Source organism: Polyodon spathula, chromosome 6, assembly GCF_017654505.1.
Source record: "Polyodon spathula isolate WHYD16114869_AA chromosome 6, ASM1765450v1, whole genome shotgun sequence".
Classification (NCBI taxonomy): Eukaryota; Metazoa; Chordata; class Actinopteri; order Acipenseriformes; family Polyodontidae; genus Polyodon; species Polyodon spathula.
Window position 1 is genome coordinate 64,951,479 of NC_054539.1, and position 14,932 is coordinate 64,966,410.

The window sequence follows — 14,932 nt, forward strand, 5'->3', positions numbered from 1 at the left end:
AGGCGCACTGCGCTATAACCGCAGCGCTGGGCTGGTTGGCGAAGTAGCTGCGGTGGTGGGCGGCCTGCTGGACACACCAGGACTACGGCATTGAAGCTACAATAGCAACGGCAGCGTCAAAGACTGGGAAGAGTGCGCACTAAGAAATACAACATCTGAGAAAGAGGAGCCTTTGCTACACCGTGAGTAAAACAAATAATTGAAACAATAAATAGTAGGGAATGACTTTTTTTTTTTCGAAGCACATCATTTTCATATTGGCGCTTGTCTGAATGTGGCTGGTGTATTGTTAATGTGCCACAGGTTACATTAGCAAGCTTGTTTTACAGTACAAGTCAACAGCGACAGTTTTTTTTTTCTCCTCTCATTCAATGAAAATGTTTCTTGCGGTAAGTGAGATTTCCACAGAGCCCTGTAGATGGAGTCGGTTTATAGAAACACCATCGTACATTGTTGCGCAGGTGATTTGTTTGCTATTGCTGTCATATAGAATGATGAAGTCGTTATTTTTTAAAATTCACATGTGTAGGTTACGGTATGTAATGCTCAGCCACCCAGAGCTTTGACGTTAGTGCAGAGGCCTCTGCCAAGTAGCTTGGTATAGAATTCTGAGGTATTCATATTTTTTTTTTTGCACAACACAATCACGTTTATATAATGCCATGGCATTCAGGTTAAGCCTTTTCTGGTCAAAAAAATGCATCTACTGCAGTAATCATCATTCGAATTTTGACTAAACCACGGTTTCAGTAATGATGCTACTAAAAAAGAGTGCAACTTGTAGTGACATTGTTAAATGTATTAAAATACTAACATCTGTTGAGAACACCACGTTTTGTGTATAGGTTGTATACAAGAATTGTATTTTACAACAACACAGAAGTATGTTTTATCAGTTGCTAAAAATAAAAAGCTAAATAAAATATATATATATATATATATATATATATATATATATATATATATATATATATATATATAAACTTATTTAGAATATATTAATTGCGGGGTGACTCCAATTTTGGCCAGCTATTGTATTTGAGCTTTTCAAAATCGGAATTCTGCTTTAACGAGTTATTGATCACAAATGCAAGGTAATTTACACAGATATTTTGCAAAGGGTGTATTGCCACCTTCTGCTTTATCATGCTGGCAAGTGTAGTCAGTGGGGCCTGTGAGACAAGCGTAATGCTATGTCAAATCTTTATAGTTGTATTGCATTTGCTTGTCACGTTGATGACTGAGCTGATCATAACCTAAAACAAAAACGTCACAGGTTGACTTCTAAACATTGATACAATATCGTGGTTGTTAAATGTACCAGACTGATACAGAAAACGGTAAGGTAAGTTCCGAAATTGATTTATTTTGACGGATTTGTTAACGTGGCAAACGCTGCACTGGTTAGTTCCCTCATTGGGATGATAAAAAAATACGTCTACAGTTACAGAGGCATGTTGTAGATACACTGATCTTAGGATTGTGATAGTTATTGGCACCATGGAGACCACAGTGAGTAGCCAGCTGTGCATAGCCATTTGAGATTACACAGCCAATGTTTGCCACGGCCACGGGTTTCAAGAGGAATGGGATTTGTTATTTTAATTACTGTGTTAAAAAAAGGAGTGTTATTAAACTATTAGTAATACAGTATGGTAATACTACAGTTTTCTACAAAGGGTCTGGTTGTTAGTATTGTTAAATGTTGATCAATGGGATCTTGATTCTGTATATCTATATATGGTGAAGTGATACGAGAAATCTGGCACTGTAGTTTACTGATTACCATGTCCACCAATTCTTGTTTGAGCAAGAACTGGGTTGTCCAAACAGTAGTGCATAGAACATTATGACGCGAATAATAAAACGTCCGTGTTGTCTTAATTGGAGGTTTACGTTTATTTGAATTCTGATATATCGTTTTGTATTAAGCACAACAAAATAACCAAAAACAAAACGTTCATTAAGCATTTTATTACATTCAAACTGAATTGTGTGCGTAATGATATTAACACTTATAGTATAATAGTCCTAGCAATGTAGTTTGTCAAATCAATCAGTAGACCTTACTATAGCTCTGTTTTCAATATCCTGTTAGTTATTAGTCTATACCTCTATGATGCCCCACTGTAGCAGGGCTAGTGCAGTCTTTAGGATTGTGGTGCACTCTTTTACTGTACTCTTTGTAATCAGAGATTGTACTGTCAGATCTAACAAACATTTATTTGTATTTTATAATAAGAGTAAACCAGTTGAGGTAACATATATAACTTTTCAATTATATGTTTTTTTGACATTCTGCAAATAGTATGGTGTGGCGCGACTGCTTTAACCTTCTGGTCTTATTAAAATTCATTGTCATTATATCACTAGTCATTAAACAGGCTATTTGCTTGGTGATTTACAGCAATGCTTTGATGCGTTTTACTTTTATCAATGAATACACTAACTAGTGCAACATCATCAATAAAATGTTTAATATTGAAACTCTGTTTTGTGGTCAATAATCCTATAAATCGTTTAAACGGTAAACAGAAATAAAAAACGTGAACAGTATAATGATCTTAATGCCCTGTTTAGTCTGTCTTTTACCTTTGAAAAAAAAAAGTAATTTACAGTATCTTGATACAGTACATTGAAAACCACTGTAAAAAATACTGTTTATGAACCTCTGAAATACATAATAATGATCTGTTTGGACTGATTTACATTTTTGTGAACAGGACACCACCTCCTGAGAGGTAAAAGTGAATAAAGATAACTTTGTAATGTTGAATTGAACTCAGGACTTGCAGGCTCTTTGGTTTGTTGTTGCTCTTGTGAATTGTTGAAAAATAAATATTTTAAGTACTGGTAAGTATTTTGCCAGAAGTTTATGTATTATTTACAGGCCATTTATTTTCTGTTCCATAAAATTGTAAATTGTGGAGGTTTTCTATTGAGATATTTTTGCAATATTTAAGCCATTTCTTCAGATGGTTGTTGTCAATCAACAGTTCGTAAAATTATTAAATATCAACATGGTGACATAACTTCCAGTTCATTAGCATCCAGTGGCATGCAAGACGGTTTTGTGATCTAGTTGGCACATTCTTTGACAGGGTTCAATAACATTTCTTTATTTGTAAATGCTTACTATTTTGTAGCTTCTTTCAAAACTGCAGATGTAACATGACATATAAGATGGTGTTATTTCACTAGCTTTAAACCCTATAAATCAACCATAATAAATAGGCCCCAACATGCTATCTTGTATATTCGATCTCTGGACTGTGTTTCTATTTTACCCAGTAGGTGCTTTGATGGTAATTTATTGATGTGCTTCTTTGATGTAAATTAGCCATTTCTTTGCAGTGCAGGTTGTGCACTTGCTTTCAAGAGACCATTCTTGGAGTGCCAATCTGCAAAACTTTGTAACTAAAATAAGTAACTTTATTGTAGTTTGTACTGTTATACTGGAAGATGCCAACATGGATTTATTGGGGTATAATCAGTACTATTTTTTTTTTATTGGCAAAAAGAGAATTTCCTGTTTCAGAACCAATTCTTGCCATCAATTGCACTTTAATTGTGCACCGTGTTCAGTGCTGGATGAACAGTAAGTTGTAAGTTATTCCAATTGAAATTAAAAGTAATGTATTGCAGCAATATTTTGACAGGGATATTTAAATTGATGCCGTTTTATAGGACCATAGAAGTAGTGAAAGGCTCAAACATCTTGATAATTAGAACTTTAGCACCTGTAATGTGTGATACAAATTAAGTTGGAGAGGAGCAGACCTCATCTCCATAGCAACACTGATAAAGTTTAAAGACCCATGTTTAACCAAGGTTGACTCCCTAGAATTCCAGAGCTGGTAATTCAGTCCATCTGTTGTAAGAAATGAGCTATGTTTGAAAAAACAAACGAATCAGGATTACAAGGAAAAGGATTTTGTTTTTGTTAGTTTTAGTATTGTCTAGTCAGTCGGAGAAATGGAGAGCAGCTTTTAACATCTTGAACTGCCAGCTGCAAATAAAAAAGCACCTAGAAAGCACCCAAAATGATTCAATAAACTTAGACTCTGTCCACACTATGCCTTCAAACCATATTAGTTGCCTTTAAACCGGCTTAAAAGTGCTAAATACGGTTCGCATCCATACTACGCAGCGTTTAATACCATACTCGAGAACCAGACTCAAGACCACGGCAGGGGGTATTCTCCAGTCCAGTTCTAAATTAGATCACATCAGGTAGCAGAGTTCTACATTTAGATTTTTAACTACTGGCCCCTTGGGCCACTGAGCTAGTGTTTTTACTGGCCTGGATCTAATTTTATCTGGTCCAATATATGTATATATTTTTTCATGCTGGTTTTTATTTTCACTATGTTTCTAACTGTGTATGGTAACCAAAGAGAGCCCACGTCTCAAAAGAAAGTGGCTAAACAAAGCCTTTCAATATGTTACTTCAGCCATTTAACATGTATATAGCAAGTGCTATAAGAAGTAATCCAAACTTGGGCAACATTGAAATTAGAAAGGTAATTTAATGTTATGATGAATATAAAGACATACTAAATGTTATGCACAACAACACAGTAACTATACGAAAAGGCAAGATACTTAGAGGTGGAAAGGAGTCATTTTTTTAACTCTGGACTGTAGTTCAATGTAAAACATCTACTGTTGACTTTCTGTGAATGGATGGACTAACGGCAACATTTGCACTGATTATTAAAAGTACAACCAAGTATCCTTGTTTTGAGTTATTTACAGGTTATTGAATAAACAAAGTAACTTGACTTAGATTCATCTGATGTCAGTACTTGATGGCTAGTTGTAATTAGTAATGTTAAACTATTGCAATGTTGGAATGTATTTTCTATTTTGGCCAGGTTACAATATTTACACTAAGATTATTTGATAAATATTATTTGTTAGAATTAAACAGATGTAGAATATTTAGGTTGCTATATGATAGGTGTTATTTTATTCTGAATACACTACAGCAAAACTTTGGTAGTTTGCGCAATATTATTCTACTGTTGTTTTAATTGGAAGAGATACGTGCTGTGACGTTGCTGCTACTCATTGAGGTCTGTATTTTAATTAAGTAAACAAAAGAAAAAACTTGTGCCTAAGGAAATAGGGTACAAAGGGAAGAAATCTCGTCTTGGACATTGTTTGAACATTTTGTGCACTCGGCTAAACTTTACCGCCTTACACTGTGATGCTGTCTGCTTGTGCACACGCATTTGCCTTTTACTCTTGGCAGTTTAAGGGACCAGAGTTCGGGTAATCGAATACACAAAAAGGCAGCACCCTGTGTATTCACATAGGAAACAATTCGAAATTCCCATCCCTAATAAACATTATTAAAACGATATTCATAATACAAAATAATAGCAATCCTATATAGAGCGTTGTCGCTTGTGTAGCCTCTCCCACGTCAGCGCCAATCTTGCTGAGTGATACCAGCAAGTCCTGGAAAGATTGTGAATGGCATTTTCGACCTGAACGTATCGGATCCCAAATAAGTTTGACAATTCGATCGCGTACCTGGTTATCCATCAGGACATCTTACTGTGAGACTGTATATGATGTAAACGAAATGTGGAATTCACATCAAATAAAGCTGCTGTTTTATCTGCAAGTTTGGGAAACTGACGCCAAACAAGGCTAAACGTTACTTTTTTTCTAAATGTTGGTCTTCATAATTTTTCATAATTGCATTCTTTATGATTGATTGATTCCAGCTCTTTCCTTTTGGTTATTGGTTGCTTAGTTGTAGAACATCCGATTTGTAAAAGATTTGACGCGGGGACGACTACCAACACAGCACTTCGGTACGCAGTCTCAGATTCTGAATGTACAACAAATATGACGCGTGGCGGGAAAGTTAGGATTAGTTCGTAGTTATGTTTTAAAAAAAAAAAAAAAAAAAAAAAAAGGTTTGTAAATTAATTTTCAGCTTTTTGACACACTGGCCAATTTTCCTGCATTCATAAAAAGGAAGCCATATGCACTATATATATATATATATATATATATATATATATATATATATATATATATATATATATATATATTATACTAGTTAAATGTAACCGGCCCATTCGGGCCTGTGGTGCTTCATAACTACAGGCCAAACTTGGCTGTCTACCAGCCCAGGCCACCGGGCCATGGTTAATGTCGAACCCTGGGTAGTGCGGTTTGTCAGAAGTGTGGATGATGTAATACTGAACTACATTTTTTGTGTATTCAACAATATCCCAAAATGCTTTGTGGTATGTTTGGCGAAATACGCAGGGCCCTGAAGGACTTGCTATCAGTGTACTCGCTGCGCTAGATATTTATTTGTATGTTTAAAAACAAACATAAAAAAAAAAACAACTGTCATCTCAAGACATCTCTGTTAAACTAGTGGGAAAAATAACAAAAATAAAATCATCTGTAATTGACAAACCCAGGACTGGAAGACACAAAAAGCTGTCTAACAAGGATGAGCAATACTTGAAGATAATATCCTTAAGGAATAGAAAGAAGACATGCGTTGAATTGACAACCGAACCGGCAGAAGACACAGGTTCCATTGCCTGTCAAATCAACAGTACGAAGGTAACTCTTGAAATCATGACTTAAAGGATATGATGCAGTAAGAATATCTCTGTTAAGAAAGGGGAATAAGACTACAAGGCTAAAATATGCACAAGAACACAGAAAGTGGTCAAAGGTGCTTTGGACTGTTGATGGATGAACAACGACACCACACTTCTGCCAGTTCTGTTGTCAGTTCAACGCTTGTCTTTTTTCTATTCCTTAAGAATATTATCTTCAAGTATAACTCATCCTTGTTAGACAGCTTTTTGGGTTTTCCAGTCTTGGGTTTGTCAATTACAGATGATGTTTCTGTGTACTTGGTTGTTTTTTTTTTATTTTTTTTATTTTTTTTTTTTTTAATTTAGTCATCGCTAATGTTTTTTACTCCATTTTCTCCCCAATTTGGAATTATTATTTTTATTCTGGTTCACCACTGCAACCCCCCGGTGTCTCGGGAAACTGCAGCTGACACACGCGTCCTCCAAAACGGATCATCAGACCTATAGTGCTGAAGGACAACACAAATTTGAATGGCTCCACTGCTGACCTACAGGCGCCCTATCAGCCACAGGGGTCGCTGATGCATGGTGAACCATGGATTGCCTTGCTGACCTCTGCAGCAGCCAGGTCCATCACAATGCCTGCGTAAAGTAGCTGTACATATATATATATATATATATATATATATATATATATATATATGTGTGTGTGTGTGTATATATATATATATATATATATATATATATATATATATATATGTGTGTGTGTGTGTGTGTGTGTATATATATATATATATATATATATATATATATATATATATATATATATATATATATATAAGAATATTGTAGGTTATATTCAAAATAAAACCATGTATTAAAGTCAAAATTACGGCTTTGTTGCTAGGTGGGCGGGCTTTATAACTTCCTTATTTTCGTGATCCTGCTTTTCAAACACCATCGGGGTATTTATTTAGGAAAAGTCATAAACGGACAAAAACAGAACTTTCAGGCACGCAGAGTAATTTAAATTTGAAAACCTCAACCCATCAAAATGACTTCTGTGGCTAGTGTTAAGGTGGTACATGAATAAAATATTGTAACGACCCCTGATCTTGAGGCTCAACGCAGGAGACAGAGACGGGATTCAGGCACTAGCAAAACTACTTTATTAATTAAACAGGGTACTCTAACCCACCCCTAGTCAATGGTGCTTAATCCCTGAGGACAATACGTCAAAATAAGTCCTCGTGGGTAAGCAACTTGTTATATGATCACAATTATGTGTACTCAAGGCTGCAGAATCCTGTTTTACTACAGTATACTTGAGAAGCGATCGTCTCGTGAGGGTGCCTAGTTTAGTTGCTGAGCGGTGTTACATGTAATGGCCTTTGAATTAAAATGACATTACAGTACAATAAGGACTAACACTGCATTTAAGCATTTGTGGCTTGCTTTTTTTCAGTTGCTATGCAAATCTCAGTTTTTCAGTAAGCGGACATGCAAATTTTTTTCTATCTACACATTTTTTTTTCTTAATTTTTTCCCCACTGATATTCATTCATACTTGTCTCTCTAATTCCTGCAAAGAAGCCCCATGGGTAAAGGGCAACTTCCCCCTTGCTGCAGTACAGTAACCTGTGCCTCTATGTATCACAACAAGTCTGATTTATTCCTGGAATGTGCAACATCAGTTATTGCTGCAGTGGGGAAGCAATTTGCAACTGCATCAGTACTGTAAGCTTCAGTCAGCTTCAATCACTCTAGCTGTTTTTAAACTGCAGCTTTTTGATAATTGTACTGATAAATATCACATATCGAATATTGTACAGTATGTGCTATTGATTTGAAATAATGATCGTTATATGGGATAAGATACATAACATAGATACTGTCATTGATTTCTTTAGAAAATGCCATGGATATGACCAAAGCCATGGGATTTCGGAACACCTGATGCCCTGTTATCCACTGTTTTCTTTCAATGCTTGGTTTTCTCTTTGCGTGTCCGTCTGACTGGATAATGTTTTATGTCTCTCTGGAGCTTCCTTAGGGACTGGACACAGATCTCAGTTGAAATGCATTTGCCTACCTGGTGCAGGGTTTCACCAGTTACTTAAATGAAATATTAATTGTTTTCTGCTTCTGTGTGTTGAGCAGCATGTACAGTGTAACACATTGAGTGAAATATTTTTAATATGTTGAATCACAAGCAGTACAATAGTGACAGTACTGTTTTCTTGTTGAATATATTAAGTGAATGGCTGTTTTGTTTCAATGACAGATCTAACAGAGCACAGTTTCACACCCACTTCTCCTACAGTACTTTTTTCATTCTCTTTTATATGACAAATTTCTCAAACCAAGGAACTTTAACATTTCTCAAAGTAAAAACAAATCCTGCTTTTCCTACTGTATCTTGAGAAATGAGAAATTAATCACGCTGTAAAATTATAGTTAAGTGTCAGTCTTAAAGTGCAGCATCCCCCAATCCCCCCCAAACAAATACAGTAATTAGGGAACTTTTATTTTTGTGATCATTTTACTTTTGAGTTTGCTTGGGGTAATTTATGGGTTTTTGATGCCAGTTGGCAAAATGTTGACTCTACAGTAGAAATACTTCCATAATGTAAGGACCTACTAAAACATTTGATTAAACAAAACGTAAATACACTCCTAAAACATCCTAAAACATTACAGCGTGGAAATCTAAAGTATTACATGTTTAGTGACAGTTTAATAACATGTTGCTGAGTAGTGTATGTTCTGTAGTCCATGGTATGGTATGGTGCCTCTGTAGCCAACAAGATTAAAATGTAAAATAAATAATTTTGGGCCACATAGGCATGTCTGTTTTTTCACGACAAAGTCACTGTGCTACTGTACCACCTTCTCCTACAGCTACTGTAGCAAGCAGGCTGATATTACTGTTACTCTGTCATTGCAACGGATAGTTATTTTGGCAGCCAAGTGCTTCTGTGGCCTTGGCTGTGGTCAGACTGTCCAGGACTGAATCCCTATTCATGATCCAGCTGTTTTTCATTCTAATCTGATCCCTCTAAGCTGTCAAATATTTCAAATCCTGCTGAATCTTTCAGCAGCTGATTCAGCTGAATCTACCTTTTTTTTTTGCTTTTGCAAGCCGCAAGTATAGATTGATCTGAACCACTAATTGCGTATTTTGCTTTAAACCCTGTAAGATATATCAGCATGTTGTTAGACAGCACATGGCTTTAGTCTTTAAACTACACAGTTTTTGTAAGCCTGCAATCCTGGTACAGTGCAGCTCTTGAAGCACTCTAGTCCTTAGGCAATACTTGTCATGCTTCTTGAGGCTGGTGGCCCTCAAAGTTTACCTTAAACAAACAATAGATCGAATCATTGGCAGTGTACTGTATGTTTTCCAGTAAATTGTAGCTTTCCAAATTAATGGCTAAATCTGTACTGACAAGTAAGTACAATAGCATACTGTAAGTGTGCTACATTTTGAAAACATATCCCTTGGATGCTGTGTACAGTAAATCTTTTTTTGTGCTGTGAATGCCTCAAGAGGGCTGTCCACAGACACACCCATCTTCACAGTTTCTATTACTGTCTCTTTCTGGACATGGGAAACCTAACAGTATTTCTGCAGCACGAGATCCAAGATACTAAACATTGTTGGCTTTTTTGAACAGTTCAATCTTTTGACTGAACAATTTTGTAATAGATGTCCAGAACTGAGCAACAATAAAGAGTCTTCAGTACAATTTGCAGATCAGATTTAATCACCTTTTATTTAAGGAAGGAAGTGCGCAGTATTTTGATGCTGGAGGGCACATGGAGATACTGGAGATAAAATGAAGCCTGTGATGCAGGGATTAAATTGGGTGGTATACCATATGGTGCATTTCAGAGGGTTGCCCTGTGTACTATATATGTTATCAAATAAATCAATACAGCAAAAAGAAGTTCACAAATTTCTACATTTTCAGTTTGATGCTTATACTGTAGGTCTACTTATTATTCTTTATATTTCCCACAAGATCAATCACAAATATGTGCCGATATAATTTCACAGGGGTACTGTATAGTATTTATTAATGAGTTTAATAGGACTCGCGTTCCCTTTTTTGAGCCAAGCACTGGAGATTGCTGCAGTATCAAATTCTGTACAGAATATACAAATTATCATTTTCCAATTGTTGTTCTTGTTAAAATGAATTATTTACAAAGGACAGTAGCATATTTGTAGTTACTCCTGTGAACAAGGTCAAGTTTTATATTCTAATGGAATTATTTGTTTTAATGTTTAAGACTGGATACTCTATAGGATCTTCACTGTGTTTCGTGACAGCTTGCAGCATTTAAATGTACAATTATGTACAGTATTTGCACTTTAAGACAGGTACAGTTAGGTACTGTACAAACTTGGATCTTACTGAATTTGAAATAAATCTGAGGAACAACCATCAAAAATACCCCCATAGTCTGTTTTCAACTTTAGAAAATATGAGATTTGGACAAACACATAATTACAGGTTTGTATTTTAAATGGAAAGCCTATTATTCTTAGGAGATTTTTCTAGAAAGTATTGCAAAAATATAACATTTTATATGTAGACCATCACTTTTTCTTATTTCCATGTTGCAGAAAGTTTTTGCATCACATTGGGTTATTCACCCATAGCATTGTATCATTTTAAAGGGAAATTGTACGGTAGAGTAATAATGAATCTTGTTTATTTTTTTTCAAAACATGTTACATTGTTCAGGGTAACTTTGCTGAGAGTCATGCAAACTAGTGTCTGTTTTAGTTTTTGTGTTGGATTTTGGCCAGTGCGTTGTTTATACACATAGTTTTAGAGCTATTGTACTGTACAGGAAACATTTAGACAAGATGACATGTAAAATGAGCTGGGCGGTAGCCCTCTGCTTCCCAAACTTAAAACAGAAATTGATACTGAGCTGAAACAACTGTTGCTCAGCTATGCTCGTTTCTTATTTAATTGAATACAGTAGACTCCGGTTAAGAGAACACCCCTCGGGAAGTAAGCAAAGTGTTCTTATAGCCGAAGTGTTCTCTATGACAGAGTTAGTCATCAGACACATATAGACATGCAGATTATTTAACAGAATGGTGAAGCAACTCACCAGAACAGGAAACACCAAAGTGCTTGGCGACTTGTGTCTGATTCAGGTTTTTTTCAAGAGCTCAAACAATTTTCAACTTTGTGTAGCAAGAGAAACGCAACGCATTTCGCCATTTGTTTACGTGCCATTTTGTAGAGCTGCCCTCTTGGAAATCAGAATACCAAACAGTTTAATTAAATAAGATTTACTAAACGAATTCATGTCTCCTCAAGGACTTCTCACAATGACAAGTCACTTTTTTTTTTTTTTTTTTTTTACAAAACAGCACTGTATCCATTGTGAACTAATCACTATCGGTGCCAAGAAGGTATTCTTTTAAGCAAAGCTGCTGTTCTTTTAACAGGAGCATTTACAATGGGAAAATCGGTTTCACCACAATGGTGTTCCCTTAGACGAAGTGTTCTCTTATGAGGTGTTCCTATACGCAGAGACTACTGTAAGTAAACATACTGTTACTTTAACATTAACTGTAAAATATATTGCTTTTGTGTGTTGGTGTCAAGATGGTTTTCATAAAAGCCCTAAAATTATTTAAAAATACTCCCCCCCCACACACACACACACACACTTATAAAGGTTTACTACAGTAAATCTTTACATTTATTTTGTAGTTTCCCCATGCTCTCCCTGTGGTTATAGAGGTACTAATGGTGTTTGCTATTTTCCTGTGCTGTACACATTTTAATGCTATACTGCTAGACCAATCAGTGACATACAGAGGAGGGCCTCTAAAAATAATACTATCCCCATACAGTTGATGTGCCAGTGATTGCCTGTACGTTGACACAACAATTGGTCGGGGTCATCTGACAATGAGAAATCTTCTTTAGACTAGAACCACAGTACAAAGTAACAAAGTTAACCAATCAGATCAATTTGAACAATAGATGTTAGTAGAACAAATGTCTGGGAATCATGAAAAATTATAGTACAGTGTGTTACAGAGCTGCACAGGAGGCCTATTATATTGGGGGTTGCTTTGCATTTAAATAGTATTGATTGCACTGAGTAGGCAAGGTTACACAAAGCCTTGTTCATTAGTAGCAGCATTGATATTAGAGGTGAGTGTTCTGTAGAAGAATGCTCAAGGGACCAGGCTAAGTTTGTATGGAAAAAGAATAAATGTTAATCTGCAGAAAAGTAGTCATCTGTGGGATTTTCAAACTCTTGGGTTTCTAATTTCCTGAGAAAGTAAAATAAAAATGCAGATCTCATTGGTTCAAAGCGAAATAACTTTTGCAGGCATCTTTAATGAAATGATATTAATTTTATGGCAATGCTATTGAGAAGAGGATATCTGCTGATAGTGAAAATCACATGGGTTAATGTCACATAATATTTAACCTTCACACCGATTTGCTTGTTCAGCAGCACAGCAGACACAAACATATTGCTACACAGACTTACAGTGGCAACCCTGACTGCCGATGAGCAGGTAGGCAGTTGCAGACCCTTGAAGAAAATTCAGCAAACTAGTGGCTGTCACTCTTAAGATTGGTTAAAAGAGCAGGGTATTACTGTAGTTGATCTTAATGCACACTGAATGCTTTCTTCCGCTTTGCAAGTAGCCAGCAGCTCATTGTTGTACTGTGTAAAGGGATGGAAATGAGACTTCTATTGTATAGCAGTTTCACCCATTCAAGGTTTTACTATGAGCTTGATTAGATCCAGTCTATAGGTAACATACGCAGGTGTGTCTTAATAAACTTGTAGTAAAACCAGGACTGGATCAAGCTGATATGGCATCTCATTTCCATCATTGTGTTTATGCCTACAGTAATGCTATTTTAGCATTTTATGTTGACTAATCATCAAATGACTATTTACCACATTTTTTAAAATCCATTTTGTCACCACTTATTAGCATGATTTTTACTTGTTTTTTTATACTTATAAAATGTTTTTTATACAAATGCAAATGTTTAAAAGACAGCATCTTTAAAACTTCTGATAACTGCATGTCAAGAGAGACAAATTAACAATTTGATGTTCTTTCTCTTTTCTAGAAACCTAGGGGTCCATCAGATATGTAAAAATATTATATCTCAGAGGGAGTCATTATACTACATTGTAGTTGCTTTATTAACGTTGGGACATTCTAAATTAACAATGTCGTTATATCTGTGTGTCTAAAACACCAAATGTTCTACATGTAAACTATACAAAGAAAATCAGTAAAGATTATTGCAATACAGCATTCCAAAAACAGCTGTTGCCGTGCTTTGCACCACGAGTGTTAAACTGAGACAGAAACAACAACAAGAAAACACGCGCACAAACACAAACTGACTTTGGAGGTCAGCAAAAAACTCAGCTTTATCGGTACAGTAATTATATTAATCCCTTGTTTTCTTTTATTTAACATGGTTAAACTGGGCAGTTAAAAAGTAAAACTGAATTCCCAAATGCACAGTCTTTCTTTCTTTTAACTGCAATTGAATCCATTCTGTCCTGCTAAGAATTTAATTTATTGTTTTAGGCCCTGTCCACGCTGTCTTTAAAACATATTAGTTCCCTTTAAACCGGCTTAAAAGTGCTACTGTGCCCTAGAACAGGGCTCGAGACCACCTCAGGTCATCAGGTAGTGCGGTTTGTCAGAAGTCTGGATGCTGTAATACAGAACTACATTTTATGTGTATCCTCCAATATCCCAAAATTCTTTCTAATATGTTTTGGCAAGTGGATATTACAAATACAGTACTCAGAACACGCGCCTAAAGGAGTTCAGAACAACTGTCAATACTGCTGTACTGTATACAATTTCTGAGGCTTGTTGTAAAATGGTGGATCATGGAGCGACAGATCAGATGCCGAAATCAAGGCACATTGATATCTGGAGCGATGAAATCGGTCAAGGAGAACTTCACAGTTCAAAACTAAACGCACACATTATGGTAAAATGTACCTTGTGTTTTTAAGAAACAAAGCCATAAAGTTAATGCTAAGAAGCGCTATGTCTTCTGTGGGCATGGGCTTCATATTTGCCGGATTGTAAACATAAAATACAGTGTATGATGGAGTAATTTCATATTCAGTGCCACAGTCCCAACAGGAACTGTAACCAAACTATTTTAATAGTGTTTGTACGCATTAAGCCTGACTAACCATGAAATGTTACTTTAGGGTGGACGCTTTGAGCTGGATTCATTAAAATGTTTTTAAGTCTGTGTCACAGAGACGGCCGAAGTGGGCGGCGTCAGAGCCAGGAAAAGTAATGA

The 14,932-nt window shown here is 35.9% G+C and overlaps 1 protein-coding gene across 2 annotated transcripts in view; it reads left to right on the forward strand.

Annotated features, from left to right (window-relative positions):
- LOC121317471 (microtubule-associated protein RP/EB family member 3-like) overlaps positions 1-14,932 on the forward strand; it is a 35,744-nt gene continuing 20,812 nt past the window's right edge. Inside the window, exon 1 of one of the 2 annotated variants that reach the window (XM_041253439.1) lies at positions 1-182. The gene's annotated coding sequence lies outside the window, so the exon portion shown is untranslated. The remainder of the gene's footprint in view (positions 183-14,932) is intronic. The other variant, XM_041253438.1, reaches the window with a different exon arrangement.